We start from the raw sequence: 25936 nt of genomic DNA on the forward strand, positions 1-25936 counted from the left end.
CCCTTCTAATTTTCTCCCTGCTTAACCTCACGACATCCTTGTAGTCCTCCCGAGTTCCCTGCCCGTTCTTCCAAAGGTCATAAACTCTTTTTTCCCTGAGTTCCAGCCAAAGCTCTCTGTTCAGCCAGGCCGGCCTTCTTCCCCAACAGCTCGTCTTTCGGCACGTAGTGACGGCCTGCTCCTGAGCTTTTTAAGATTTTCTTCTTGAAGAATGCCCAGCCTTCCTGGACTCCTTTGCCTTTCAGGACTGCCTCCCAATGGACTCTTCCCAACCAAGCCCCTCAACAGGCCAAACTCTGCCCTCCAGAAGTCCAAGGCAGCAGTTCTGCTAACTCCCCTCCTTACTCCTCTGAGAATTGAGAATTCTAGCATTTCATGATTGCTGTGCCCAAGACAGCCTCCAACCATAACATCACCCAAAAGTCCTTCTCTGTTCGCAAACAAGGTCCAGCGGGGCGCCATGCCTAGTTTATCTCCTTTACTGAAACACAATTTGGGAATAAATGCATACCTTCTTGCTGAATCAAGGTTTACAATCAATGTTAACCCAGTACATTCGTCTTAGTAAGCACACTGGATCAGGTCACTTTTACTTAACAGTTCTCTGCCTTGGATGAGTTTTGCTTCAATTGCCTAGATTCCATTCAGAAAATAAGCATATACAACAAACCAGATGCCTTAATTTTTACAATATATCTGAATTAGAGACAAACTTAAGCTCATGAGCAGACTTAACTTGTTTAATTTAGCCTAACCAAAATAAAACACTTACTTTGTAAGTAACTAAGGTCCAAAAAGTTCCTTTAAAAATATCACTGTGCTATTGAAGCTACAAACCTCTCAAGAAAGCATTAAAAAAAAACCCAGAAAGACTTGTTGTGCTAGAGCAAAATGTATTTCAACACTTTAGAATTAAGTACCCATCTATCACACACAATCTTTCAAATTCCTAGTACTGCTATCTCTTATTCTTGTAATGAAAGTTAAACACAGTATATACATGTATAGAACGGCCAACCTAATAGTTAAGGTGGTTTGTGACAATTAATACACTCAGGCTTCTGTGCTCAAAAATAATGTTGTCTGCTACTAGAAGCAATCTCATAGAAAGTATAATTCTGAGATATTATTTTAAAAGCTGCATTTCAGAGAGCAACTACCCCAAAAACACTCTGCTTATTAGTACTATGTCATTCACATTGACAGCACTGATAGGATACCTGCTGCACTCAAAAAGAGACAAAACAAACAGAGTAACATGTTTACACTAGTTTCTGATCTGTTTTTAATCTTCTCCTTTCACAGGTGATCCAGAAGGAAAACAGGCTGAGAACTGTATGTAGCAGGTGGCCTCTTTTAGCCTTTTTTTGTGTACAAGTTACAACAGGTCTTCTCTAAGGCAGATGCAAGCTCTATGCCTCAGCTACTGTAAGCCCCACAGGACACGAGTACTTTCAACATTGTTTTTTTATTACTCCAGCCAAACACACTAGCTCAAATTTAAGTGCAACTTACTTGCAATGTATGAAGTCTTTAGGATAGAACATTTTTCATTTCCTTTAATACAATCCCAAAAACATACTCTTGGATTTGACACCTACTGCGGTTTATGTTTTGGGTTTTTTTAGATCATAATTCACAAGAAACTGATACTTTTCATGTAACAGTTTTATTGTTTACTACACTGTTATCACAAGTTTTCCCAATGAAAAGAAAGAACTTCTATTGGTCAAGTAGCTAACTTATATTTATGCACCTTACATGTTTTTACTAGTAGTTTCACATTATTCCCATTCCTGAAATTCTGTTCAACATTGAAGACCTTTTCAGAAAGTTCATAAAAACATATTTAAAATACATCCAAGACATAAAGCTTTATTTAAAAAGGCTTATTGTACATAAAAAAATAAAAACTTTTTAAAATAAAATTTTAACAACGTGCTGCAAAGTCTTGCTGAAAATTCTCTTCCTTGTAAAAATTTCATGCCAGCACCTCTGAGATTGTTTCAGATGGCTTGGGACTTTAACGCTTGTAAAGCAAATTCAGAATTCCAAATTTACAGAGGAACTGGATTTTCTTGTTATTTTTCTAGTATGTGCTTTAATTTCTACCTCTAGTATGTAAATTTTTGCATCTTAGCTATAATATACGTTATGCACACTGAAAATATTGCATTTTGTATTTCTGTGGTCCAAATATTTAAATGTTTATATATGCTAATACACAGACACACACATTATCCAAAGCTTAAATAAATTTTCTAAAACTGATGAAGGAACAGTTCCAGTCAAAGACAAATATTCAAGTATAACATCAACTATTCAAATGCATCAAAGCAAACAGTCTATAGTTTCAAAAGTTCTTAAACTAAAATAAATAATTTTTTTTTTTTTAATTTACAATAGAACAACATAGTCCGTGCTCTAGAAATTAGTAAAATTAGTCTAGGATTAACAATTGAGGCCTGTAAAAATCCAGTCCACGGCCCAAATGTTTGTTCACACAAAGTTTCAAAAACAAAGGAATTGTTGTAATGGCTTGTCACTGATTTTAAAATGCTTTATTTGGCTAAAATACATATTATTTTGTTTGTAAGACACCTGTGCAGTTTGGTCTGAATGGAATTTTATTTGTATGTACAAAACATTTACTAAATCAGTGCCTGAAAGGCATTTATGGACACAAGCACTATAGTCCAAATTGTTCATTTTTAGGATTTAATGGAAACATACACAATTTAAGACACAACATATTTATGTATCAAATCCTGCAATCACTTGTCAAATCCAAAAAAGAAGCAGCTCTTCAACTCTATCTTCTACTGACACATTAATCTGACTACTCATTACCTGTTCCTCAAGTCCATACAAAAATCCCATTCTCAAGTGCTTTTTTTCCAAGTCAGATGAGTCACAAAAAGGTAAAGCAAAAATTGCCAGATTAATTTAAGTATTTACTTTATCCTCCCCTCTAAAACATCTGTCTGTTCCCACGGAAAGAGAAAGAGAAACTAAGTCAGACAGTTCAGTTGCTGGTTGCTGGTTCTCCAGTTCTGCTTTTGTTCCCATGGCAACTGATGTGGCATCAGGAAAAACAAATAAAATAAAAAGGATAAACAACAGCTGAGGGTAGAAGTGCTATTTCACAAAAAAAAAAAAAAAAAAGAAAAAGACCTCTCTACTCCAAAATGCTAATAAACATAAATTACAACATTAGAGGCCCTGTGCTAGAAGTCAAAAACCAGTCTGCAAAAATAACCACAGAACTATGATGTGAAGCATCAAACTCTTCATTTATAAGAGAATCTGCACAACACAACAACTCTTCATCATCCAGCAAAATCCTTCTTCCCCCTTCCTATATAAGAACACACATATATACTGCCATACACATAGTTGTCATTTATTTGCTCATGCATATCTGGCACCATAATAAATGAGCTTGTCCCAGGCTTATTTTAGAACATAAATAGCTTCTGTTTTTTCTCGGGGTTTTTTTTTTTTTTCTCTTTCTGAGCAGCTCAGCCCTGAACTGTCACAAGCAGCAGAGATTAAATACAAAGTATTCTCAGTAAGTACTACCCAGTATAACTGGGTAGTATAACTACCATAGTTATACTTGGCCACTGTCTCAGGAGAAAACAGAATGAGGCTGCTGATTGGACAAAACTTTAATCATGTCTCTGCCATATGACAAAATATAAGGGATTCCTTTGGTCTATGCATTGTTCTTTAACTCTGCCACTTCCTGGGCGGTTTTTCCTTCCGAATGCTTTTCTCTTTTGATCCTGGAACTTCTGGTTTGTTTTTCACTTTGCTGAAACTAACAATAGGTTATGGCCTACAACCTATGAGGGTCTTATTTTTCCCCCCATGTTTCCAGCTAGCTTGAGAGACGATTGCATACACCAATATATACTTAATGTAAGCAACACTGCAACATGCAGTTAGTTCAAGACTCTTTCTTATACATGGAAAATATATACATTAGGACTAATGTACTATCTTCAACCCTCTCCTTCCAATTTTGACAGTATTTGAGATCCAGACTATTTTAGAAATGTATGAGGCTCATCTTATCAGCTATGGTGTTAGAAGAATTTATTCAAGAAGCAAACAAAAATACCCTCTTCCCCCAGATTAATTTCCTAGAGCTGGAGAGAAGGTAAAGAAATACTTAAATGGTAGGACTGGGGTAAAGACTGACTTTACAAATATCACATGTGATATACCTGAAGACTAAATATATACACACAGACACAGGGAAGGAAAGAGATAAGGTAAAAATCTGTAAGGCTGAAGTTACAGTACATAAAATTATTCTCTATTACATTATCTTAATGGAAGAATGCACATTAACAAACTCAGTGCACAAAGAGCACAGTAAGGAACCAAGAATGAAGGACAGGATAATCAGTGATGACTGAAAAAACTGTGGTGAGCAATCACAAACCACAGATGATTACTTTTCAATCCCTCACATAAAAACATGAAGAAACTTCTATATTCATTTAAATCTTAGAAGAATTTTTGTATTTTTAGCATCCTTATTATTCCATCTATGCAAATTATCAAAGACGCAAAACATTAAATATTAACAAAACCAAAATTAACAGCAATTAATTCAGAATAAAGGTCCATCTACACAAGTAATAAACATTTTAAGAAAGAATAAAGGTATATATCCTTCTCTCAGAAATCAGAAGTATGAAGATTTAACAACCCTAAGGCTGCATTTCAATCACCATGTTCAGCAGCCACTGATAAACACATATTCCATTAATATATCTAAGTGCATTGTGATTTGGCTCTCCACAGCATCCAAGGATGATTCCACAATTTAACCCAGCATCAAGTGAAAAGCACTATTTCTTGGTTTATATTAACAAACTACTGGGTTTTATTTCACTGGGTTATTTTAGTTCCAATATCATATTTCAGTCGTATCTCAAATGCCAAAAAAATTGTTTCCTATTTACTTTACTATTCCAAGCATGACTTTCTAGCACTTGGTCATAGCCCAAGCTGAAGACTTCTATATAATCTCACCTCATATGGAAAGTCTTCCAAAACTGATGATTCCTTTCAGTTTTATTTGCTTTTTATTCTACTTGACAGGGTGACCTGAATTAATAGTGTCCTAGATGTTTTCTGGTTTGTCCTTTTCTTTTTTCTCTCCCAGTGATGTGTCAAACTTGCACTGTGACTCTTGCTGAACTGATGTTTTTAACAGAACTACGCATTATGACTCCAATACCTCTACCTGACAGCAGGTAATTAATTTAGAACCCATCACTGTGTATGTTTAGTTCACATTACTCTCGCTGCTTCCCTCTGATCTATGTGCATTACTTCAAGCTCATCAGTGATTAATTTCATGCAGCCACTTAGTTTCCTGAAACTCTTCCAGTTCAGTTTGATCTTTTCATAAGCATGGTGTTTTTTTCCACCATGGTAAAACTTCTTTTTCATTAACAGATAAACTCAGCCTGTACCCTTCTAAGGTCCTTTCAAATCACATCCTATTAAAAAAAATATATACTGCATTGTAGCCGAGCCATCAAAAAATCTGACATCACTCATTGTAAACACAAGCCACCAAGTAGCAGAAATCAATATGGGTCTCATGACTTTGTAGTACGTTGTTTGTAAACACTGTTCAAAAGGGCTTAAACTTACTTTTAATCTGCATGTGGCTGCTGCTTTTTCAGAACAAAACGTAAAAAATAAGTCAGAACTTCAGGAAACCAGTACCTATAAAGCATCTGGTGAATTCATGCTGGAAGTGTAATTTTCTTACAAAACTAGGTATATACATGAAGTAATTTGATGCCCCTTTGCCTACATAATGCAACATTTTAGAGTCAGTCATGCATTTTTCTGTCCATAAACACTAACATGGATGTTCAATAAACAAGTAATATCTTAACTTTTATTATGATACTGCAATGGCATAGGATACAGCCAATGGGCTCAGGGCTAGACAGAACCAGTCACCACACTAACTGCAAAAGAAATAACTGTCTTTTAAAGACATTGAAGAGACACAAAATGAAAGGCCCATTATACCCTTTTTTCAGGGGAACAGTTTAGGTTTGAATAGTTTTGACCTAAAAAATGGGCATTAACTGATTCTGTGAATGTCTTTCCATGGCTAGTAAAACAGGCAAACAACTCGCAACTACCAGTCATTTACTTGTTATCCTACTTTTTTCGCCAAGTAAACCATTGCAAACTTTAGAATTAAATAATATGAACGAAAAAAAAGTGACAATTAGTCATACCAGCAACTATCCCTTCTTACCAAGCCAGAGAAACCTTTCAGCATAGTACTAGATCACTGTACATCCAAAACGATACATTAATCTTCATTTCTACCCTTGACATTCCGAGATCGTAAGTAACATAACTAAATAACACAGGTAACGTATCTAAACTGTTGCCTTATTTCTGTTAGGCTGCTAAGAATTACCTATCAATCTGTCTAATGCTATATGTAAACAGGGGTCACTGTGCATCTCCAGGCTGACTAAATCTTAATATACAAAAAATACAACTTTTGCTTCTAAACATCAAATACTGTATGCCTCAAACATTCTTCTGAAACATCTCTGAAAAAACTGTGTTTAGGTGTTTGTCACTGCTTTCCACAATCAGCAGTCTCACTAAACAACTCATTACAACTTGCAGTGCTATTTTTGGCCAAGAATACTGGTTTACTATTTCTGGATCACCTTCTCTGTCATGGGTCTCCCCCAGAAGTTAGCATATGATTTTTTTCTAAAAAACCTGAAGTGACTATTATAAAGAATCAGACTTGAAATTTGGCACTCAAATAGCTCTTTAAAATTTAAGCAAACTTTTGCAGAAAACTACGAATTATTTATTGAGTTATGAATCACCCAAATTATATATGGAAACAGATAATTGTAAGGGGCTGCTAAACTAAAGCTGCAAACTAGCTATATTACTGCCTATGCTGCTGGAAGCAACAGGGACAACAAACACTGAAAAATGAACCCTTCCCTCAGTCCGAGTTTTCCAAAATTAATAGAATGCAGGCCAGTTCTGTTGAGGTCAATATACGAAGCAAAAAAAAATAACTCAGCTTTACCAAGTGTTAGAGATCCCACTTATGTGCATTTCAAAAGTCTCCTACAACATGTAACACAGATCATTCCATAAGATGATTGCTTGTGTATTCATTTTAAGCACTTTGCAAAATACCAAAACTACAACTACATAAATTGAGCATTTAGAGGCAAAGAAATTTTAAAAAGTGACTGTCCTCCCTACATGCCTGTCTTATTATCAAGTCTTTACACTATTAATGGGTCTCTCAAAACACATAATTCATTTCCATGACTGCAAAAAGACTGTAGGCTACATTTGAACACTACTCTATATAAACCACTTATATAAATACAATGAGCTTTGCAATATGCTGTATATCCATAACACCATAATTGTTAACACTGAAAATTTACTGGCATCTGCAAGAGTCAAAAGATTATAAATTTGCCTCAATGATAATCAGAAACAGCTTGATACATAGAAAACATCTCTCAAAAAAAACAGTATTCCAAGCTGCTCTGTCTCTTTATCACATACAAGTAAAAGGGAAATTATCTAGCATGATCTGTTCCTTTTAGTTCCTAATGCCAGGAGAAAAAGGGCATTTTATAACTGATCGCACTTACTAGTGCACTTAACATTACTTTTACCCTAAAATAAGCAAGAGTGAATTCCTTCCTTCCCAGCATGCCCTTTGACTATTCCTTTGCATGATGAACACACTTCTTCACGGAGTCGTAAAAAACTACTTCAAAACTAACCCTCTAGACAAGGCTCAACTATAGAATCAATACTTCCCACTCTTGTTCAAAAATATGTTTGGTTCAGTGAAGACAACTTGCTACACATTTAAGCTGGGGGGGGGGGGGGGGGAATAAGGCTGGAAAAGCACTTCTAGAAAAGGGGGAAAAAAAAAAAAAAAATGACAACTGCAGAAAAATGTAGTGCTAATATCACAGCTAAATGCCAAACAACAAAGGACCTGCAGTAACAGTTTGTTGTCATTTTAGGAATACATTCTTTCCTTAAGCCTTTTTTTTTTCTTTTCTAAAATTTACTTCTCCAAACACTCTTACATGCATTAAGTAGCAAGTAAACCATACAAACCCTTAAGTATTATTTTTACTTGGTAGCTGTTGGCATGTTAAAAGAAGACAAAAAAACCCAAACAAACCGAAAAACAAACTTGCCAAATGGAAGGCCTCTAGTATGCCATCCAAAGACAGGAGTTTGGGACATCCCTATTTTGTTTTTAAACATCCACCCACTTTGCTTAAACCCTAGCCTCCAAATCTTTCACTGATACCTTCAAGGTATGACTAAATCTGAGTGCTTTCTCTACTAAGTTGCCAGAAAGACAAAGAATTGCTGGAATGTATTACTGTGATTTTTTCAATAATCTACACCCTTTCATTGTCTTTCATCAAGACTTTGGATATCAACTTTCTTCCCATTTCTCAGACTTTCTTTGGGACAGTAGCTTTTTAACATGGTCTGTATTGACAATACGGGGAAAGAAAAAAAAAAAAACAATCACTGACTGCTGTTGTCCGACTGTCAATGATTATAAGTAGACTATTCCCATTCAGTGTTTCAAGGGGGGGGGGGGGGGCGGGCATCCATTTACTTCTTTAGAGTCCCACTTAAGGCAATTTTCCTGAAAGAGCCAAAATGGGACTCTCTATTGTTTCTAATATTACAGTTGGTAAGTAAAAAAAAAAACCAGAGGAATTCTCCTTGCTTTGAAAGCTCTTACAACTGTGTTATAAAGAATTTCTTTCTGGCATTACAGCTGTCGTAGAGGTTGGGTCCCCGAATGATCTAACTATTGAGCACTCTTCTGCCTCACTTTTCTCCTAAACCACACAGTTGTAGTCTCAACTATTATCTCTGATCTAGTTCTTTCAACAACATTGAAAAGAAGCAGCGAGGTGCTTAAGGGTAACTCCAAGGATGAAAAATGATCAGAGTTGCAATGGAAAAATACTGGTTTGCATTTCTTACGGTTTAGCGTTTTTAAAATTGCTGTAACTACTTAGAAAAGACCACAGCTGAGGGAGTGATAATATCTTTTATTAAATCAACTGATACAGCTTGAAAAACTAGACTACCTTTCAGGCATATATGCCTGGTACTTTTAATTCGCTGACTAACCCAGTGAGGAACCTTCCTTAATGGCTCCCCATCTTCCTGGACACATCCATATTAAGTAAGAATTTATTTACAACTTTCCTCAGCAATACCTTCTATCTATATGCCAGGTTACGAGGTAGTAACTTACAACATACTGGATCAAAAGATGCATGACAGTGGGCATTTTAGGCTCCCTTTTATTCCCCCAGGAACCAAGTTCAGAAAACTGATTTTTATAGTCAGAAATATAGCTCTCCTTTTAGAAGTTCCAGTCACTATGGCAAGCAAAGATACAGAAAAGTTATCAAACTAAATGTATAGTGGAAATGCCTCACAATGCCAAAACTGAAGGGGGGGGGGGGGGGGGGGGGAAATCAACTTTACTAACACAGCTTATACATATTACTAACCAATATTTTTAAGTATCTATTTTTCACATTAAAGCAACAGATAAGCTTACCCATGTAAGAGTACAGTCATTTCTAATACATCCATTATTTTTTCCATGTGATACTCGGCAAGATTGTGCTTCCTACTATTTTACTACACCACCATTTTGTCTAATATAATCATATTTTATTCTTCTGGGTCTTCCTCCAAAAGCACTGGGCATACAATGCGTGAAAACTACAAATTTCAGCAACTACAGTTTCAGCAAGGTAACCTTGGGTAAATTTAACAAAGATTTCTTATTCAGAAAAACAAAAGCTACCAAAGGATACAAAGGTTGGCTGATGTTACTTTTTTAGGCTGCCTTACATAACAACATATTGCATTTAAGATGTATGTCACTGCTCACCCTTACACATGGTTTTTTTGAAGCTCAGTTTATCATTTTATTCAGCATTTAGTTAAAATTAAATATTTAATACTGAGGCTGTTCTATGATGCAAGCACAGCTAAAATGAAAGGCCTCTGTGGCTGCAGTGACCAGATTTCAAATGCAGGTAGATCAATAAAAAAAAAAAAAAAAAAAAAACAAAACACACTCAAGTACAGCCTCCATGTGTGAGTAGAATGGTTTATAATAGCTTGCAAATGACTATGTGCTTGCTGTAACCAGCTGTTCTTAAATTATGAATATGCAACCAATTCATGTTAAAGCCAAATCCCAGCACTATTTCTATAGGGAAATCCCAGTAGTTTTTGCTTGTTCTACATGTTAGTTCTGTTAAGGATACAAATAGCAGTAAGCTTCAGAACAAATAGGACCAAACTATCGGCGTTTCATGCACTAAGTCCATTATCACAGCAGGGCTTGTCAATCTCTAGAACTTTCCTATAACAGCTCAGGCAATACAACAATGATCTCCCAGCCAAAAAATAAAAATAAGATCTCCACAGCATACACGAAAGCCCCTCTGCCAAGCTAATGCTTTTTTGCTTCAGCCAATCAGATGGCCAGCCCTGACCTGCTTGAAGGCTTGCATCAAGCTTCAAACACTTAAAAACATCAATCATAAAAACAAAGACAGGACACTGAATTATACAGTATTAACCTCCAGGGTTTGCATACAAAGACCTTAGATTTATTTATGTCCTAGCACGTTAAGAGCTTCAGTACACTGTTCTTTACACCATACCGGCTGCCAATTTGATGAACCTCTCTGCCCTCAGCAGGAGTACGGTGTCTTTGATTAATGAGTGCATGCTTGTGGAAAAGTGTAAGAACAGAAAATGGGGCAAAATCCACACAATTACGTCCCTACGCATCCGATGGACCACTGCAATAATTTTTGTCAAACTGGTTTTCTTTTGTACAAGAAAAGACTGAGGGCTGAGGAGTGGGTTGTGGGGTTATTTTGCTGATTATATTTGGATACCACACATCACTCTTCTAAAATAAGTATCTGACAAAATGCAATGCATTGTTTATTAAAGAATCTTTCAGCATTCAAAAAATATGAATTAATAAAAATTGATTAATAAATTGGGTCACAATCCAAAAAAAGTTAGCTATGTATTCAAAGTGAAGGAAAAAATACTCCCTAGAAGATTTCAAGCATTAGCTTCTCGTCCAACAGTCTCACACCTGAGATTCAAGCTCCAGAACAGCTAGGCAGAGTACTTTGTGCCTTTAAATCACCATATTTTAAAAATATTTTAAAGAAAAGGTTACACTTCCTGTAATTTGCAAGAAAACACTGGTAGGGATCTCCATTATTCAAAAATTAAAATTCTTCATTATCCCTGCCAACAATTCCAGAGCAGAAGTGAGTTCTGTGTGAGGCTCCAAAAAGAAGGCAACATTATCTGACAGTCACTGCATTATTTTTAAACCTACCTTCTTTTCCAAGGTTTTATACTGCAAACATTACCTGAGACAAGTATTTATTCTCAGCAGTCCGACTGATTTCAATGGGACCATTACTAATGTAAACAGTCCATCGGGCAGACCAATTTTTCAGATGGTGCCTTTACATTTTTAGTAGTTTGAATTTTAAGGTTTTGTGTCATTCTTCCCTCAGGGGCTAGAAAAATCTCTGCAATCTCTTTTTGCCAACTACCAAGGCTTAACCCATTCAGCTCTTTACAATGCCTGACCTACATCAAGTGAAAAGAGAGTCTTAACGTTCTTTACACACAGAAAACAAGACATTCGGGAGGCCCTGATGGGTGTGAGTAGGAAGGCAATGGGAGAGATTTCACGTTAATGGCAACAGGCATCATCCTTCTGAAAGAATGAAACGGACACTGACAAGCCCAGCACATCTTTTTTAAGTCCATACTTTCAGAGACTATGCTGAGAGATCATCTGTCAGTAGGTAAGGTTTAAAAACATGCACTTTCTTTGATATTTGTCTTTTCCCCCCCTACCTGAAAATCATTCACGTGAGAAGAAACTGGTATTAGGAATTTTGTCAAATGCATAAATTAATTCTGTTAAACTAAGCAGGGAAAAACCCTGTACCCTCCTTTCCTTGTTGCTACATTAAAAAACTGAAACAAGCCTAAGACTTCCTCACTCTCAGAAAGTGTTTCTTTCACCTAGTGGTCTCGTTAAGTGCTAATACCACAATAAAATAAATCACAATTTCTCCTCCCTCCCTCCAAAAAGAAACAAAAATCGAAATGATACTGTAAAATTAGTAAGGGGGGTTTTTTGTTTTATTTCCACTTAAATCTCAAAGGAACTTCTGCATCAGACTTTCAAAAGTATATTGATTTTTTTCTTTTTAAGGAATGGCTCGAGACCATAGCATTATGTAACTGTAAATTTAGGGCAACAGAGAGATAAAAGAGTAAGCAAGAACTTAACACAGCTAATATGTGAAACTGTGTGCTAATTGGATTAAATGTTCTGCATATATTTTTTTTAAACTTAAAATTGTATGATTAAGAAACAAAGTAACAGAAAAATACTGCATCTTGCTTGGCCCTTCTGCAGAGACTGGATGAGAACATGGTCCCAATTTCTTTTAATGACTATGTGCACTCAGCTGACCTACTCAAGTAGCATTACTCTCTGCAAAGTAACAAACTACACATTTCAGTTTTCAAGGAAACACCTACCCAGCACACTACTAAGATTAAAGTCAGTGAAGACAGCTTTTCTTTCTACCTCTACCATAAGCTTCTTGTGATGTTTGTAAAAGACTAAATCCTTCTGTGCATCAGAGTCCTTATCTCTGTAACAGTGAAACTAATACATTCTCACCTTCATAAAAGTACTAAGAAACACAAATTTAAAAAATTAATGTGAACCTACTATTTTCCTTATGCAAATCTTCTGGTGACTCCTTGTTGATTTGTTTGTTGCTTTTTTCTTCCCCCTTTTTTTAAATAAACAGGCAAAAATTGGGGGAGTGGGGTGGGGGAGGATCTATTTTCTCTAATCTTACTAATACAGTATCCTTGTTTCTGTTCTTCATCAGTAAAGAGTAAGCAGGGAAGAACTCCAAACCCCTACCACTCACTTAAAACAAAGATGCACTTTCATTCTACCATTACACATAAAGAATACAATAAAAATAGTTTCAAAGAAAAAATGTAGCAGTATAACCAAAAATTTTTAAAAAGCATAAATGTCAGTCACAAAGAGGACGTTTCATTTCCTTCTTTGATGCAGTGGGGAAGATCACCTGTACTTAAATTTTGAATTCTGCATAATGTTATCTTCACCACAAACTTCCAACTTCTTTAAAATATGTTGACCAACACATACTTACTACATTTTGTTAATGTTCAGGACATTGCAAACTATCCGACAACCACAAAAACCACTGCTGTCCTTAGACACCGATGTCAGTGTTTCTTCTGATGACCATTTACGATCACAAACTAGTTTATAATGTGGTATGACATAATTTACTGAATGTACTGCAGTAAAACAAAATTAAAAGTAAAACCACATTTGGGAGAAAACTGATATGTAGATATGGGAATCTTCATTGGGCCAAATTATCTAAGTGATGAAAACACAAAGTACCTGTAAACTTCTAATCTTCTGTAATCTTCTATTAGAATAAAGTTTGCTGATTTAAAAAAAAAAAAAGAACACCTATTTGGTTTTATTTCAGCGGGGGGGGGGGGGGGGGGGGCGGGGGGAATCACAGTAAAGCGATTTGAACTGTGGGATGCCCTTCCTGTGTCAGAGGGGGTGTGTGTAGCAAATGGCATTTTTAGTTGTGCTAAGTCTACCTCCCAACAGCTAAAATCTCTTAATCCCAAATATGCCATTATAAGAATATTGTAAAACTAAAAGTGGTCAAGTACTAATGCCTCCTTTCCCTAATTCAAGATGAGACAGAGCACAAACTTCCTTGTCTTTGCAACTGTGATATTCCACATCTTGTGTAAGAACAGAAAAGTAGCAACAAAGACATTAACAATTGCAGTTCAAGCTGGGAGTGACTGTTCTGTTTCAATTCAATGACACCACTAATGGCTTCTTAGCAGTTCCATGAAATCAACCAGCTGTCAAGTCGATGCATCAGAAGGAACAGTTATGCACTCCCATAAGAAAAAGCAACACATCAGGATGTTTTGCAAAACATCTGCTCCTTTACACTGCAGTTCTATAATAGACATGCAAACAAAGAAAACGAGAAAAAGGGCAGCAGGACCTAAAAAGAAAGACTTCCATTACTTTCTTATTTGCATTCTCAGTGTCTCCCAAAGAGACAAAAAATTCAGTCTTGTAGCACTTTCTTCCTATCGTAAGGTCAGTATAAAGATTAAACAAATCTGCTGCAGTGGTCAACCAGTGCTTATTCCCTCCATAATATAAAAATATTGCTAATTTGTCTTTTGAAAATGAAAAGCATCTTATTACATGTTCATGAAAATCAACTATTCACCAAAAGGTACAAAGCATGTATTTAGTTATCTTCCCCGTAACACTATTCAAATAATTTTACAATGTTATTGACAACTTGTAATAATCTGCAAGAATGAATCTTAAAAACAATTACTTTTTGTGGGAACACTGACTTGTAAGGAACCCAGCACAGTGGTATTTAGTTAAAAAAAATTTAGGATGAGAAATACCAGTACCACAATTCTAGTTTATTTTCATTATAATAATTCATTATAATAATATACATTAGTCACAAAACCTTATTTTGTGCCATTCAGAACAGACTTTGGGTCAGTAATGAAAAAGGAACATTGCCTGATCCTCTGAAGAAACATTTTTTTTACTCTCCAGAGAGTTCTATTCATGAAAAACTTCATCATAACCTGATATTAATACTCCATTGCTTGCAAGGCATTGGTACCATCTATGATTAAACAAATATCCCCTGCTTGAAGTGAACATAAGATTTCTTGAACATCAAAGAGATCCCTTAACAACTCCTAATGCTTCCTCTATACACACTTAACAAAAATTACCTTGGCTACCATTTTCTTAGTATTATGTAGTTTATTGATTTTGCAGCATTGTGACAAAATGTGTACGTAGTTTATTACAGGTATGAGACATGAAGTATACTATCATTTTCTGAAACTACTTATCCTCTCTTGCTCACCATTTATAATCTGTCAAATCTTCTAGACCTTTGTGGCATGTATAATTTAGAACCATCTGTTGTACATGCTTTCAAGTATTTAAACATTTTCATCTACCTAGTATTCACGTAGCTTGCAAATACTCAATTCAACCACACTTTCTGATGCATTTAAAAAAAAAAAAAAAACACACACAAACCCACACCCCCCCCCATCGACGTAAGTATCTGACGTTTGTCCAACATAACCTTAAGGACACTTTAGGTACATCATTCAATACTGACTTGGATAGAAAAAAAGTCTTGATGTACTAAGAGCTATTCCTATTACTTTATATGTTAACTGTTGTCAATGTTTTCCCAACCCTGAAGACAAAGAAAATGCAAATTAAATACAGGCAGTTTCATGTTCTCGTTAGTGTGAGTGTAAATATGCAGCAAGTAAGACGAGTATAGGAAAAAGAATGGAAAAAAAGAACTTTACTTACAACAGTTATTTCTTATCAAGTACCGTGTGCTTCACTAAGTCATATCATGTGACCAGAAAAACTTTTATGATATTTAAAAAAAAGGTGCAATTGAGAAGTAAATTAACAGAACGGTACCGTTTATTGTTTCCCTTTTCACAAAAGCTGACATAGAGCTTATAGCCAGAAGAGATTTTTTTTTTTTTTTTTAAATGAGTTTAGCATAGTAACTATGTTTTGCCACCCACATTATATAGTATCTGGAACATAACCCAAACTACACGTAACATATATACAGGTACTCTCCAAGCGGAACCTTTTAACAATATAGCTTAACAAGTCTGTTGCTTCCAAATATGCCCCCCAAATCTGTCATTTAAAAATGGAACAACTGCGTATTTCCATGTTCTTCATCCCAAGTAGAAACTGTTTATTCCTCAGGGAAGATTCTGTACCAACTGTTTCATGTAAACTTCACATCAGATTACTACTTTCTGTAAACAAAAATAATGCAAATCTCCAGATGATTCGTTATTTAACATAAGAACTTTGGAATGTTTTTTTAAACAACCAAACGCTTAAGCTAGCACTGCACATTACATACTAAAGGCCAGGACATTAAAAAAAAAAAAAAAAAAAAAAAAAAAAAAGGAGGGGGGACGGGGGGGAGAATAACCCAAAAGCACAATTATTTCTCTACCTGTTACAAAACCAGACACCAGATGAAGAAGCATATTCTTAATGTTCCCTGAACGTGCGGCCTCAACTAGGAACCTTTCTCTTTAAAGTGCGGTTTACAACACGCTAGATCAGGAATTCCAGGGGAAAGCACACACTCTTGGAAAAATTCCCCTTAAACTTTACATGACGTCACTGTCTGTCCCTGTAACATTTCCTAAACTTTGAGTCTAATCCAAAAGGACTTTCACGATTTCCACTCGCTCCCTCCTAAAAGCGACGGACAGACTTGGGAATAAAAATTTGCCCAAGATGGCGAAAGGCTCGTTGTTTAGAGGGCAGAAAAATGGAGGATATTGTAATATACACAAAGGGATAAATTTCAACAACTCGGCCCGGGGCTGCAGCTGCTTGTTTCTCTTTATAAGGAAGCAACGCGCACAAAAGATAAAGGCAGAGGGGCCCGCAGCGAGCCGGGTGCGCGGAACGGCGCCCGCTCCCGGCCCGGCCTGCCCCACGCCCCGCCGCCCTGCTAGCGCTACACCGCGGAGTGAGGGAACACCTACGCACCCGCGCAAAGGTAGGCGGAGGCCGGGGGACGCCCGTGAAGAGGCCGAGCGCGCTCCCGCCGCCGCCGCCGCCTCCCCGCGGCCCCAACGGCCGCTCCGCCCGGCGCCGCCGAACGCCTCACGCCGGCTCCGCGCCCGCGCGCTGCCGACCGGCACGCCTGGGCCGGCCTGACAGCCCCAGCCGGCGGGCCGGCGCCGGACGAGGAGCGCGCGGGGCGGCTCGGCGGCGGCGAGAGGCGAGCGGGAGCGCCGGCAGGGGACCGGAGGGGCGGGAGGGCCGCCGCGGAGCGCAGCGCGCCGCGCCGCCCCACACAAAAGAGCCGCCCCGGCGGCCGCCGCCAGCCGCTGCGCCGCCTGAGAGGCTGCGGGCGACCGCCAGCAGGGACGTGACCGTGCGCCGCCCGGCCCGGGGCCGGCCTCGCGACCGCCAGTAAAGTTTAAAATCGCTCGGGACCCGGGCCGTCCCGTCGCGAGACGCCCCGGCCCCGGCCGCCTCCCCAGGACTCGCCTCCCCGCGGCCCCTCCGCCTCCCGACCGCAGCCCTTGCCCGGGCAGGGCCCCACGGCGGGACCCGCACGGAGACGCGGCCGGCCCACCACAACAAAGAGGCGATACGCACCGGCAGGGGAACGGTCCGCGAGGCGGGCGCCAGCCTCAACCAGGGAATGCCAGCGCGAGCTGAGCGCGGCAAAGCGCCGTAACGCTTCAGGTGTTCGGCCCGAAGAAGAGGAAAAAAAGGGAGGGGGAAAAAAAAAAAACAAACCCAAAACTCTCCCGGCGCCGGGCGCGGAGCGGCACTCGCTCACTCACCTCCGCCGTTGGGGAGAGCGCTGCCTGCCTCTCAGGTGGCTGAGGGCTGGGGTGCGCGTGCCGGGAAGGCGTCCCTTCCCGGCGCTCTCCGGAGGCTAACACAGCTGGGGGAGGGGGCGGGGGCGCGCACGCGGGGCGGGGGCGCGCGCGCGCGGCGGGCGCAGTGCCGGCCGCTCCGTGCCCCTCGCCGCCGCGCCAGACTGAGCCGATCCCTCCTCAAGGTTTATTCAGCTTCAGCAACCAAAAGTGACGTCAGCCAGCCCAGCTCTCCTCTCTCCAACAATGCAAGTTGCTGTTAACACGACGGGAAAAAGAGCGAATTGTTTATCTCGCCCCAGCCCCGGTAATAAATGACCTATCAGCTCCTGAAAGGAGCAGGGGAGCGAGCTGCACTCCGCCTTCCCAAGCGCAGCCTTCGCACTCACGCTGTACAGTCGTTTTGCGCTCAGAAAAAAAAGTTATGAACGGTTCTTCGTGTTTTTCAACCAGCGACAAAAGGATGCAAGTCTGCGTGTGGTCATTTTTTTAACGAAGACTTTATCGATCGGGGGAGAAACACGGTTGCTCACCTTAAGTACCTACATTAATTCTTACACTGCAGACTAAGTTCAGGTAAAAAAAAAAATTAATACAGCAACAAAGAATCTGTCATACAAACAATAGCCATCCGCTGAAAAGGAAAAAAAAAAAAAAAGGCGACCCATTTCCGACAGAGGAGACATTTTAAAGAAGCCTAGCAAATCAGAAATTCACAGTGGAAGCAACGTTCAACTTTTAGGCTCTAGAAGAACTAGACGAATTAAATTCAAGTAAAACAGGTAACAAGGGTGGGGGAATTAAGTTAAAGTTATGGGGAAGTATTAAAATTCACCAGCTATTGACACAAGAATTAAAAAAAAAAAAAAAACAGTACATCTTTTAAATACCAATCTTCTCGCCTTGCCTGAAACAACCTATACAGGTTATTTGCACAAAAAGTAAAAGCTGGGCTTCCCTACGCCAACCCTTCAAACTACACACATGGTATCCTCCTCTTTTTTTCTTTCTTTGGCATAGTCTCAAACTCAGGCAGGGTTAAAGTACACTTCAAGAGCCAAAGGACTGCTCCCTACAAACCGTAACACTATAGATTTAAAGTTATACCACAGCGCAATGAAGAAAATCTAAGTGATTTCAGTATGAGCTAGTAAAAATCATACTTGCAGAATTCAAGAACACATAGAGCTTGTCAACCTTGTTAAATGCTACATACAAGTATTTTAAAAATCAACATTATTTCTAAATAAAGCTGATCTCAGCATAAAGAAATATGCATATGTAGAAAGATGCCATTGTTTTCTGCTTCCTCTTCAGCCACTGGCTGTGATTTTAATTGTGCTGGAGGATCTTCATTAGTATTAACACATGGGGAGATTTCACAAAGCTGCTTCATTAGGAAAAAAAAAAAAAAGCTTGGCAGACTAGCTCTTTTTGCATGCAATGAGAATGTCAGCCTTACCTCGGTCATTTGTAACATAATAAGTGCAAGCACAATGATTGCAATGCAGGAACATTGGGGGAAGGGCAAAAATGCTGCCTAATACGGATATGAGAAAAGAAAGCTTCTCATTACACAGTAAAATGTATGCTAAAAATTAGTGAAGACCATGTCTCACGAGACTCATGCTAAATACATTAATGTGCTGATATGTTTTTAATTATTTTTTTTGTACTAGTTTATTTCATTCCCAGGATTCACATCCAGCAGCAAAGGTTTGCTAGCATTTATTGATTTTTTTTGTCCACCACATTCCCGGAATACAGATTTTAATCATTTCACTACACCACACTCAGTAATTTCATTAAAAACTGGAACCTTCCATCCCCAGAAAGGCATTTAATTTCAATGACACACAATTTCTTTTAGCAGCAAACTGTCTCAACAGTAAAAGCTGGCCTAAGGTTCAAATGCATAATTTAGTCCTGAGTTCTCCATGCTCTGCATTCCTTTGAAGCTATAATTTGACTAACTACCTAATAACTGTAATAAGGACAATGATTTCCTTATAATATGTTATTAACCCGTATTTAATTAACTCGGAGGCCAAGCTCTGTACATGTTTGATTGGGTCAGTACCTCTCTAACCTCAAAATTTACTAATAATGGTCTTGAAAAAAGAGTGTGGGATAAGAATGAGTATGGGTACAATAAATAGCTGTTTTGCTCAAAATGTTATGCATCAAAAACTCATGCATTTTCCAAGACAACAATATTGTCACTCAGGAGATAACAGGATTTTATAAGGGGAAACAAACAATGCATTTAGATAATTCACTATCAAATTTACTGCCTGTTATGTACATATTTAATATCTCTGCTTGTAACATTTAAAATAAATTCTAGTATCTATTATTATTACGACTACTCTAAATAACCATTCTAAATATATTTTCTGCTGTTAATAAGCCAAACCATAGTATCTTGTGAAAAATAAAGACGTGTGTATGTTTGGACAATGTTATGTAATCTTTGTTTCCTGTAATGCTCAGCAGGACAGAATTTAATCAACTTGAATACAGAACCACAGGCCCCAACACATACTACTTCTCTTCACAAAGTTCAGTCAACTGTCCAAATTTAAACCGCTGGGATATATCTGACATCAAAATATGAACAATATCGTTCTCATTGCACTGAATATTAATTTGGCCTTCAGTCAACAATTTAAAATAGTTTTAGGTAACTACAGAGTATTTTATAGTCTACACCAAAATATGTTTAAAAAGTTATTGTTTTTCCATTGGTCACAAGCAAATCAGCTTTACTACCGCAAAACTTACTAAGGTTTTAAAAATGTATTAACAATTCCTTTGTTTTAATATGCTTATTCAACAGAAGCTGTTGTTAGTGGATGCTACCGATGCATTTAAAGTGATTAACTATTACATCAGAAGGGTTCCTAGCTTTCAAATTTGGCTGTTCTCCCCCAGGCATTATTAAAGCTGTAATTCTCAATTTTAAAAAATGTGAATTCAAACTGCAGCATGTATACTACAAAAACAGGATTCTTGTTTCTTTTGCTTTCTTTGTATGATGAATTAATTACAAATATAGTTGGCCTTTGCATTCTTTTCAGGCTTGCAGTGTAAGTGCCATAAAAAAAACCCCACTATACCATGTCAGAGTATTGTTTTGTAGTTCCTTTTGTCTTTTCTCCTATGCTTATTGACCCTATCAATATTTCTCTAACTAGTTGCACGCACCAATGCACTCATAAACTTAATTGCTGAATTGGGAGAAAACAGAAATAAAATCAGGTAAGCTCCATATTTCCGCACATGTAACCTTACACATTTGAATAATTATACTGATGTCACTAGGACCATTTACGTACCATACATAAATGTCTGGAAGGTCAAGCCCAAAATTCCTATGGGACTATGTAGGTGGAGTTCACTGTAATGATCTCGCCAGAGGCAAAGCCAGTTTAAGAGGTTCCTCTCTTCTCCGCCCCTGTTCACAGGTTTACAACCCTTCATTTGTAGCAATTCAGCTGTTTGTGGGGCTACACTCTAGGGTCAGTGAGTAAAGTTAAAACTCACACAAACATTTCCAGACTCTGATCTTGTAATATGGTCTATTCTAGGCAGACCTTCTTATCCACCTAAACAAACAAAAAGTCTTTGAAAGTGTTTTTAAAGACTATGCAGTATTCACTAGAGGCTAGAAACCATACTATATACTTCCGTTAACAGATGTCCTGGAGTAGTGCTTGCAAAGCATGTATTTTATTATTATAAAATCTATTAAGACAGATTTGACACACAGTAAGTACCAGCAGAAAGTTACCATCAAAGCAAAAATAACAAAGTTTTTGCAAGTTTAGTAGGACTAGTCATTCCTCTGATGAAAGGTAGACACAGTTAGCATTTAATGCATGCTAGTAATAAAAAACCATAAAGGTTGGTTTTCATTAAAAAAAATGAATAGATCATTCAATTCTGATGTGCAATCTATATTTTAAAACATTACATTCAAAAGTATAACAGTATAAACCAGTTAAAGCCATAGCCTTCTTCCTGAATTTACTCTATGTTCGGGAGGTTAATTCTCGTCACAGATACTTGTCGTCAATGCAGAGGTTATGTTACCACTCTCTGACGGCTATTTATACAAGTTAACATGTCTAAGTACTCCTGGTTTTATGCTCTTACACTCCTGGGTTTACTATGTCATCCTAGAGTGGTCAAATGAGGATCTACTTCTCCTCACTATAATGAAAGAGGTTAGAGGTACAAAGGGCCAAGGAATCTTTAAAAGCACAAACATGTTTATATACAATATAAAACAAATGTAATAGCTTTGCAACTGGATTGATGTGTTCACCACTAAGTTGCTTCCATTAAGAAATACTGTTTAACTGCTGAAAATCAGTATGTAGATAGCTTTTCTTCTAAAGCTTTGCAAAGGTGCTGAGGCAAATGAATCCCCAGAAGAACAGCCTGTTTGCAGAAAACACAGATTTGAAGTTAGATAATCTGAACAAGGGCCAAAATAAGAACTTCCAAAGGATGGGAAGGAATCTAGATTGCAGCTTCACACTTACTATCAATGCCTAGAAATTTTCCCTAAGGAGCTTCTGCATCAGCCTATGTTACAGACAACCAAATACACTTAGAAAGTGCACTCCTCTTATCACACATCTCACTGTGAAAGAGACAAAATTAGCTCCGAGTTGTTTTATTTTCCTTCAGTCCTCAATTGTTAAAGAGTACTTCTGCTCTTCTTAAAAGATAGAGAAGTCTATGTTTTATTCTGCCAACCCCATTTTAGCAGTGTCTCATACTCCAACTTTGCCTTCTATTGCTCCTCCAGCATCTCTTACACATCTTCTTCCATCTGAAAGCCCCGAATGTGAACAAATATTAACCACTTTAATCCCTAACAATAAAAAATGTCAGTTCCTTCTAAACAATTAAACTATTAACCCTTTGAAAGTAGATAGATAAAAAAATATTCTTCACTGTGTCCCCTCTATACTGGTATTCTCATTCCATTTTACAGTTAAAATATATGGCTCTGTCTCGTACTCAGAACCAATGTTTGATTCTAAGTACTAGAATGCTTTCAACTGCAAGTTGTTCGGGCCAGATATCCAGGATGTAATTTTGATCCTTGGAATGAATGAAAAATGAGCTCATTTTAAATTTTTTCAGTCAGGTAATAAAATACTTCTACGTTAGAAAATACTTAGGTTACTTGTTTCTATTTGACTGGAGAAACAACAGCCTAACCAACAGTAATGTTAGCAATTAAGGTACTGAAAATCTTCTATTACCACAAAAGCACACGTTATGCTATCAAAATATTTGCAAAATAAAGTGACCAAAAGAGATCCATAAAAACAAAAAATCGGGGGGGACACGAGACGACGGAGACAGACGGACACGGGACGGACACGGGACGGGATGGGACTGGGTGGTGGTGGTGTATCCTTTTTTCCTAAGTGTTTTATAAGAAATAAGACAGGGAAATACTAACTTGCAAATCCAGTTCATTTTTATCTTCTTCCAAAAAATCAGATGCTTTTTGCTATATAGGCATATCTGGCATTTCCCCTTCCCTGTATAACTCTATGAAATACCTTATAAAATAGCTAGGTTAATTTTCTTTATGTCAATGAAGCTCTCTTTTTTCGGGACCAAAATTAAAGCTGAGTTTTCTCTGATCAAAGGATGTAGCGTGGGGTTTTTTTTTTCCTCCTGGTGCTTCTTTAACCAGGAGCATTCAAAAAAGCCCGCCTCAAAATTTAGTGTGGATCTGTAGTAATTATACCCACAAGTGAAAAGAAGATCTTTCAGGGTGGAGTACAACAGCTGTTACACAGCAGACAAGACTACACAATAGTTTAGGACAGGAAGTGATAGCATCTCTTATTAAACTATAGCTAAGCAGGAAATAACCTTATGTAATTAGCCAGTTTGGAATATGGCCAGGTCACAAGGATTAAGAACTCTTGCAAAAAGTTCAGCACACTCTTCGTTAATTGTCCATGAACTTAATTTGAAAGCACAGCATATTACTACTGCATATACAGTACAGTATGCACTGAAAGAAGCTATGACAAATTTTGTCAGTATATGCATATTCAGGTTGCACTTGGGCAATTAAAGATAAGTTACCTTTAGTGTACTTTAAATAGTTTTATCCATAAAATACTACGCAGTTGCCTACCTTTAAAGCTACATCAAATTTATACATATTGTCTAGCTGGTTTTTAGTATATTAAAACAGAATAATGGAGAATTTCTTTTCAACACTCACCGATACTGTGACACAACAGAGATTTTTTAGTTGGTTGGTTGGTTGCGGTATGGTGTTTTGTTTTTCTTTTTTTAAAGAGATGCATGCTGGCCAAATTTTATTTGATTAAGATCTCTGGTGCTTGCAAAACCTTTACTTTTGAGGCGCAAATTGTCTTTGCTTATGCAATTCAGATTCTTAGGCTTCTAACTCTTCTCTTAGTCTGTCCTTATTGTGTTTACAAATAATGTTGCTAAAGACATCATAAACACACTTGTGTATTTTAAGAACTTGGTGATGCATCCATAAATAGAAAATATATGGAACGGAATAAGAATAACTGCAGGAAAGCTAACCTGGAGGGTAAGTTGGATGAATTTACAAAACCATGTTCATAAAGAAAAAAAAAACCAACATCCTAAAATACCATTTATCTAACATACACGTGTATGTATGATCAAATTAACCCCTGGTACCTTTCAGTTACAAAAGCCTCTATTAACTAATTCTTCCCAGAAACTTATTTAACTTAATCTGACACTGTATCACTGCAGATAACTTCATTGATTTGATTAAATATGGCGGATACAATAACCAGTGAAGTAATTTAAGACAAAGCATGCAATATGTCAAAGTGCTCTGACTCATCTCTTGAGCCATTGGGATAATGGCTTTTCCAACAATACCATCCAGTGAAAGAAATACAGAGGACATGGGTCTAATGTCCAAAGAATGTCCTTAGCATAAGAGAATCAACCCTCTAGTATATTTCATTTTTTCCCTATATCATAAATGCTATTCTAGATGAGAGCTAGATTCAATGGTAAATTATACAATGATCCTTAAAAGTTACATTTACTTGTTCTTTCTTTATTGCCTCACAAACAGTAACCCTTAAATTTGAAAAGTGCTAATGATTATATCTCTTCATAGATAAGGATTGAGGTAGACAGAACTGAGAGCTAAAATCATAAGCTTGTGATTCTAAGTCCTACAAAGTTCCACCTTCCAAACACTAGCCAAAGAATTTTTAGGAAGAGTTTTGTACTACGGTTAGTTGTACATGTTGGTAAAGAAATACACATTCCAGAAACTGATTGTTTTCTAGGAATTTGGTTTATAATAATACAGTTTGTACAAGAGTTCAGAAGTATTCTTCCTGAATGCAATATTGACTATTGCCATTTTTTAAAAATGTTTATCCTATCTCCATGCCTTCAGAAACTCTTGCTAATCTGCTATTTCTTAATCAGAGCACATTTTCTGCATCATCAGTTTGATTTCTCAACTCTTCACACTCACTTAGAACCCTCAGAACATCATCACCATGCATGGCACAACATAACCCAAATACAGATCAGGCTTCTTTCAGGACTACAGAGCGCTGAACTACAGATCTAGAAATTACTGTTGCAGCTATCAGAACTGGAATATTTTTCAAAAGTGTTTCTGAAAGGATTGAAACCTGTATTAAGGAAGTTTTACACTGTTTCGTACATCAAATAACTAGCATTTCTTGGTATGAAAGCAAGCATGAAAAGGACTTTTTCCTTACTACTGAAAATTCAAAACACCCTAGGTTTATTGTTATATATTTGGGGGTATCTTAGGCAAACAATTGTAACGAAAAGCTACTTACTGTAACTAGAAAAGTAAAAAGCTGACATCCACATACTAATAACACAAAACTTTCACAGTCTTGGCCTTCCTGCTGCCTTTTCCCTTCTTCTCTTCCCCCACATTATACTAACTTCCTTAGTTGAAAGTTAAAACTGCAGAAATTCATTACTATCCCCTACAGAGAGCTTTTGGCAAAGCTCTATGACAAAACCTTGCCTAAAGCACTTGCTGGCATGGTGAAACAACTAATTTGTGGTCCTCTGAAAGCACGTAAGAATTTTCATAAGTGGGAAAAGTGTATCATATTTGAACTTTTTATGACTATAATAGATACTGTTCTCAAATTAAGCA

At 37.6% G+C, this 25936-nt stretch overlaps 1 protein-coding gene across 5 annotated transcripts in view; it reads right to left on the reverse strand.

Moving 5' to 3' along the window:
* The window catches only part of BAZ2B (bromodomain adjacent to zinc finger domain 2B), a 165513-nt gene extending 147696 nt beyond the window's left edge, over nucleotides 1–17817 (reverse strand). For 3 of the 5 annotated variants that reach the window (XM_052791123.1, XM_052791117.1, XM_052791121.1), the window contains exon 1: nucleotides 17683–17817. The gene's annotated coding sequence lies outside the window, so the exon portion shown is untranslated. Of the gene's footprint in view, nucleotides 1–17491 lie in introns of all 5 variants that reach the window. The other 2 variants (XM_052791118.1, XM_052791120.1) reach the window with 1 other exon arrangement.
* Between the last annotated feature and the right edge of the window lie 8119 nt (nucleotides 17818–25936).

This window comes from Harpia harpyja, chromosome 7 (assembly GCF_026419915.1).
Source record: "Harpia harpyja isolate bHarHar1 chromosome 7, bHarHar1 primary haplotype, whole genome shotgun sequence".
In the NCBI taxonomy this organism is placed as follows: domain Eukaryota; kingdom Metazoa; phylum Chordata; class Aves; order Accipitriformes; family Accipitridae; genus Harpia; species Harpia harpyja.